The 6,453-nt window shown below is 49.6% G+C and overlaps 1 pseudogene; it reads left to right on the top strand.

Moving 5' to 3' along the window:
* Positions 1-2,804: 2,804 nt before the first annotated feature.
* Positions 2,805-3,907, top strand: LOC133242690 (melanoma-associated antigen B4-like; annotated as a pseudogene).
* The last annotated feature ends 2,546 nt before the right edge of the window (positions 3,908-6,453 follow it).

The following is a 6,453-nucleotide window of genomic DNA, read 5'->3' as shown; positions in this document are numbered from 1 at the left end:
CAAACAGAATAGTATGCTATGTATACTCATGAAGAACAGATATCATAAGACTGTCAATTTTCTGTAACTCCTTTACAGATTTAGTACACATTCAGAATAGCTGAGACCACAGTGAAACACGGTCTGCTGCTTTTTTACCCAGAAATAAGCACGGAAACCTTATGGAAGGAATGAAGAAAACTATTAACAAAAGTGAAAACATAAAATTAAATAATCCCTGATGGACAGTAAGTCTCCACTGAACTTGACCCTATGTGTGCCCAGGTTGGGGAGTACTAAGAGACTGGCACAGACGTGCAGGCTGCAAGGGAAGCAGACAACAGGATCAGCTGCAAAAGGCTTTAAACTTGAGCCCTGGATTCTTCCACTCTGCCCTGGGATCATGAATCTCCACTGCTTCACTGAAGGAATCTGAGGCAGCATCTCCAAGGCCCCATGCCAGGACCATGGGGCACCAAAGTTTGGCTTGGATGTGGCAGCATGGCCCAGATCATAAAATAACCAACACAAAGTTTGTTGTGTGTGTGCTTAGTCACTCAGTTGTGTCTGACTCTTAGCGACCCCATGGACTGTAGTCCACCAGGCTCCTCTGTCCAAGGGGAAACTCCAGGCAAGACTACCAGCTTGGGTTGCCATGCCTTCCTCCAGGGGGTCTTCCCAACCCACGGATTGAACCCAGGTCTAACAGACCACAGGCAGATTCTTTACTGTCTGAGCCACCAGGGAATGCTAGTGGATGAGAACTGGCCCTTTTAAATGATCACCTTAATAGACTATCACCCAGCGACTAAAAGAGAAAAGTTAGTATCACAGTAATTGTACAAAACGACAGAACTTCATCTCAGAACTTTTGAACAATGATCGTGCAGTCGACTGACAGCCCACAGTGAGAACTGTCAGGCTAAGGAGCCCCTTCACTTACTCTTCTGGAATTGTATGAGCATGGTTGGGGACAGGGGTGGACTTACACCAGAAAGGGAAGGAATTTCCAGGCCCTGTCAGCAGTCACTATGAATGAAGTTTCTGAGTGAGATGTGAGGGGTTCCACACCACAGAAGATGGTCTCCCATCCTTCCCTCTCAGCTCATCTTACCTGTAGCAGCCATTTCCAGGAAGCCTTGTGTAGAAATGGCGAGATGAGACGTACACGCACTTCATACCAGGAGACTCGGGGGTTCACATCTTCGATATGAGGCCTTGGCCTCAGGTCAGCAAATGGGATGTAGCCCAGCATCTACAGGGGTTAAGGGAAGACATGGAGAACGACAGAGCATCGCTTACTATAGAAGAGGGAGCCCAAGAGAGCCTTTGGTGTTGGTCTCATGGGCTCCAGGAAGGCTGTTAGGCTTGGGCTCCCCAATTCTTCCCGCTGGGGGTGCTGACACAAATGAGATGCATGGAGTGATCCAGCTGTCATTTCAGGACAGGGACATCCCAGGACCCCTTAAGAGTCAAGGGAAAGTCCACGTATCAATCCTGTGAGAAGCTCCCACGGAACTCCGCCTGTCAAGGTCCCGCCTCTGCTGTCCTCCTGGAGCCCAGATGCACATGACAGGAAGTGACGTCCTCCTACGCACGCTGGGGGAGCGACGCCATCCTTGACAGTGAGAGCTGTCTGAGAGCTGCTATTGACGGTAGCCAGAGGGAGCAGTCCCAAGTGTCATCAGGTGTCAAGATCGGAGGTGACGTGAGTTACGAGTGCAGGGACACGTCTCTGTACCCCGAATCCCTTTTCCCTCTGAAAAGAGGGGGCTACACAACCTCCGGCCACCCTACCCCTGCACTCAGACCAGAGGATCCAGGCTAGCTCTTAGGCCCCAAGACCATCCACTAACCCCTCGGGGGTCTCGGGAAAGAATGCCTCGGTCAGGCTCTGCTGGACCCCGGCTTTGCTCAGTAGAGGGAGAGCCATGAGCCCTATGGAGTGAAGGAGGGACCCTCGGGGGGACTGAGGGCCACCATACACCAGAACGGCAGCCATGTGTAACCCCCGACTCACCGCGATTTGACTGCAGATAATCCGGGCAGCCGCCAGGCATCTCTAAAGGCTGAGGGGCTCCCTCACTGTGACCTGGGATGCCAGACACTCAAAGAGGGAACTTTGTTCTGAGAGGCTGGCACCTGGTCAACAGAGGGAGGATGTGAGGGTTCGGGAAGAGTCAGGATGCGGACCATCCACCCAGACAAATGGGCAACTCAGGATCTTCACTTCTGGTCAGCGCTTCCTCCTGGCCAAACATTGGGAAGGGGGGCGGGAGTCTGAGAGGGGAGCTTCTAGAATGCTTTTGAAGGGCCAGCTGCGAGACACCCGAAGGGAAAGTGCTGGGACCCTTCAGTGGGGGTCCGAGTATGCCCTCCTCTCGTCTGGGGTGACAGGGAAGGTGGCAGCGTCAATTTCAGACAGGAGAGGGAACAGGCTGGGTGCGGGTGAGGGGGCATTGGATATGGGGGTGTCTCGCACCGATTTACATCCTGACTCTGAATGTCAGCTGAGAGGACCTGCGTCCCCTGCCAGCCCCCAGTGGTCCCCCTTTTAATGCCCAGGCAGGACTGTCTGCTGTGCCCCAGGGGTCACTCTCTCTTGCTACTCAGTGGTCTCAGGGGACAGGCTGACCAGGAGAACAGGAGCCCTGTGGTTCCTAGAGCACTGCCCTTGAGGACCCCTCAGAAGTGGCTTCCATTCAAGCCAGGGAGGACTCTCCTCGATGAAGGTTCTCACAGCATGTCCTCGTCCCTCCTCCAGGTGCCTTACTGCCTGCTTTCCTGCCCGCACTCCCACCTGGGGTCCCTGACCTGCTGTCACCATGCCTCGGAGGCACAAGAGCAAGTCCCATGCCCGTGGGAAATGCCAGCAGGTCCAGGGGGACACTCAGGAGGCCCAGGCCAGTACTGCTGAAGCCCCAAGGGAGGAGTGCCCATCCTCCCCGTCTTCTGCCCCTCAGGGTTCTCCCCTGAGCTCCCTTGCTGCTGGCAATCACCAGGAGCTTCAGGGAGCCATGGCCCCTAGCTCTCCTGATGCAGGGCCTTCATGTGCAGGATCTGATGCAGGTTTCCAGGGCCCCGAGGAGGAAAATGCAGGTGCCTCCCAGGAAGCCCCTGCCACTCAGAACACTCACAAAGATCCTCTGGCCAGGAAGGCCAGGATACTGGTGGAGTTCTTGCTGGAGAAGTACACCAAGAAGGAGCCCATCACGCAGAGCACCCTGATGAAAATCGTCAGCAGGAAGTACAGGCAGCAATTCCCTGAGATCCTCAGTACAGCCCGTGAGCACGTGGAGCTGGTCTTTGGCCTGGAGATGAAGAAGTCGACCGTAGCAGGAATATCTACACCCTCATCAGCAAGCTCAGCCTCGGGGCAAACGATTGTCTGAGTGATAATGGGGGGCTGCCCAAGTCCGGTCTCATTATGGTGCTCCTGGGGGTCATCTTCATGAATGGTAACCGCGCCACCATGGAGGAGATCTGGGAATTCCTCAGTATGTTGGGGATCTATGCTGGGAAGAGGCACTGCATCTTTGGGGAGCCCAGAAGGCTCATCACCAAAGATCTGGTGCAGAAGGAGTACCTGAACTACTGCCGGGTGCCCGATAGTGATCCTCCACGCTAGGAGTTCCTGTGGGGCCTGAGAGCCTGTGCTGAGACCAGTAAGATGAAGGAACTGGAGGTTCTAGCCAAGTTCCACGGTAGGGTCCCTAGTTCCTTCCCAGACCTCTATGACGAGGCTCTGAGAGATCAGGAGGAGAGAGCAGGGCGGAGAGGTGTGGCCAGGGCTCCCACCATGGCTGAGGCCAGTGCCCCTTCCAGGGCCAAGTCCTGCAGCTCCTCCCACATCTTGGGAGGGGGTCAGGGCACTTTGTTCCCTTTGTGTTGGAAGAGAGCAGTCAAGTTCCTAAATAGTGCAGAGTAGTAGGGATGAGGGAACAAAACCCATATCTTCTTACAGTTTTAAATGGTAAGCAAGTTTAGGTCTATTTTGTTTTAACAAAATATACATCTGTTTTCTTGTACCCATATGAGAAATAACTAATGAATGATGACTTAAATTAGAAAGGTAAAGAGGTGAAGGAGGTGTTTAGTATTTTCAAATGTTCTTACTTTTGATAAGGTTTATTGTGCTTCAGAATTCAAATGTATGAATCATATAAATCATAGTTTCCAGCCGTTTTAATGTTTTAAAAGTTAGGGTGTTTGTAAAACACACTGAAAGTACTGAATATATTGTTCACAATACATACAAGATAACATGACATTAGAAGAGAATTTTTCTTGAAAAGTAGTCAAGCTTCTAAAGAGTGCATGGTGTGGGTAGTGGGGTTTAGATCACATTTCTCTTTCTGTTTCACACGAGTAACTTCTACATATTATTTGTTTAGTTTTTTTTGTTTTTAAAATATTTTTACTTCCACAAGGTTGCTTTTCTTCAGAGTATTAATTTGGTAATGATAGTGCTCTTATATTCATTGCTGTTTTAAAAGTTTTAACTGTACAGTTGTGGCAGATATTAAAGAAATTCAGGAGCCATCTATGTTGTCTTTATGATCTGAAAGTAGGTAACATAGCACTGCAAGAGTGATTTTCATGCTAATGTTAAAGAAGACCACAGAAACTATTGAGAATCAAAAAGAAAAATGGAGAAAATAGAGTAAAAAGTCTTTAAGTTGTGGTTTACCTTATTTCTTTGAAACTTTTTTTTAGTAAAAATAAAAATACTTTGACTTATTTAGCTCATTTAAGAATATTTGTTTCTTTTGTCCTAATTCACTGCATATACTCTGCTATCTCTTGGATTAAAAGTAAACTCAGATGGGAAGGTGGTATTTGAGGGGTTCATAGTAATCATAACTTCCATTTACGACAAACCAATACTTGCTCAGTATGCCACTGCTTTATATGTAGAACATGCATTCCAGCATTCATGCAGGATCAGATTTAGCAGACTCCATTCATGGATGGATTACTTGCAAATTTCTCAAGTTCACAAACTGATGAAGTGACCCTCCTAGGACTAGTCCCCCGATCTGGATTCGTGCAGAGCCCACAATGTGCCACTTGTCCCAGCCTAAGCCAGACATCACGTCTTTTCATTCATTTTTCCTCTAAACATTCCAAAAAATGTGTCTCGTTGGATACGTGGGGCCCTGTCCCAAAGAACTGTTTTCGAATAAAGTTTAAAAAATGCTGATAAATGAATGATATGAAAGAAGACAAAACTACTCAGGGACAATGTGGTCATGAACACATGCAATGTCAGATACCCTGAAAAGACCAATATGCCCTCATTTATCCTTCCTGATTCTCAGGGACATAAAGCATAAGCTTAAGCACCGTGTCCTCAGGTCAATGGATGGAAGAGTCCCAGCCTCTGACAGTTATCAAGGGGAAGATTTTGGAACACTAGGGGTCCCACAAACTATATCCTGCTTCTTGCCTTGTGTGGCCATGGGGAGAGCAGTCTGTCTGAAGTGTGCCTTCTTTTCCTGCATGGCAATGGTGGAGGGGTTCTCAGGGAGGTGAGTGCTTTGGTCTTGGGGCAGCAGCTCCAATTCTGCCCAAGTAGGAGATCCTTAGAGGCCTTCGTAGGATTTACAGTGAGGACACTGGGTGCTGATCAGTGGAACCCCCATAGCAAGGGGGACGGCACAGAGGAACAGGGAACGGTAGCCACGGTGTAGCTCTCTCACCTCCCCTTCTGTTGTTTCAAGAAGGCGAAAGCCTTGGCCACAGGCTAGCTGATTCAGCCAGTAGAGAGGGTGGAATAAGATATGCTACCAGAAGTCAAGGTAAGAAACCTGATCTAAGACTAGGGGACCACTGACTCCAGAAGAGAGTGGAGCACTAGAATGTTCTCCTCAGAAGACTCAAGTAGCTTTGCACACATCTGGTTCATTCTGTCTTCCAATCCAGAACTTCCAAGAAAGTAATGGCTTTGTTCTGAGGAGCACAGCCTGAGGTGAGTGGAGGCTGCAGTCTGGGTCTGGTCAGGGGTGAGGATGAGGTCCCTAAATGAGGGGCAAGAGGACCACTCAGCCCAGAACAGGGGAGACTGTGGAGGCCCACCCCTGATGTCAGCCCCAAGAGACCCAGGAGAAAGCTTTCTGGCTGAAGTGCTTCTCTTTCCGCTGGAGTGGTCTCAGGGAGGTGAGAGCCTTGGTCTACTGGGAGAAACCTCACTTCAGTACATAGTGGAAGCTAGTGACTCCAAATGAGAATAAAGGGACTGCACCTAGAAAACAGCCCTGCCCCTCTATACCTCGCACTGGCAAATTTGGGAATGTGGGCATGATGCACCCCTCATATTACTTTTTAGAGCATCTCAGGTGGTGAGGTGCTGGGGTTCAGGGGTCAATCTCAGGATGAATTCCAGTTCATGCCAAGAGTCACGTAGAGGACCATGAGGACTAAAGGAACCACTCACACTATACCACTTTTATAGAATCCCTCCCCTAGGGTCAG

Source organism: Bos javanicus, chromosome X, assembly GCF_032452875.1.
Source record: "Bos javanicus breed banteng chromosome X, ARS-OSU_banteng_1.0, whole genome shotgun sequence".
NCBI classification, from domain to species: domain Eukaryota; kingdom Metazoa; phylum Chordata; class Mammalia; order Artiodactyla; family Bovidae; genus Bos; species Bos javanicus.
This window is presented reverse-complemented; position numbering and strand designations above follow the sequence as displayed.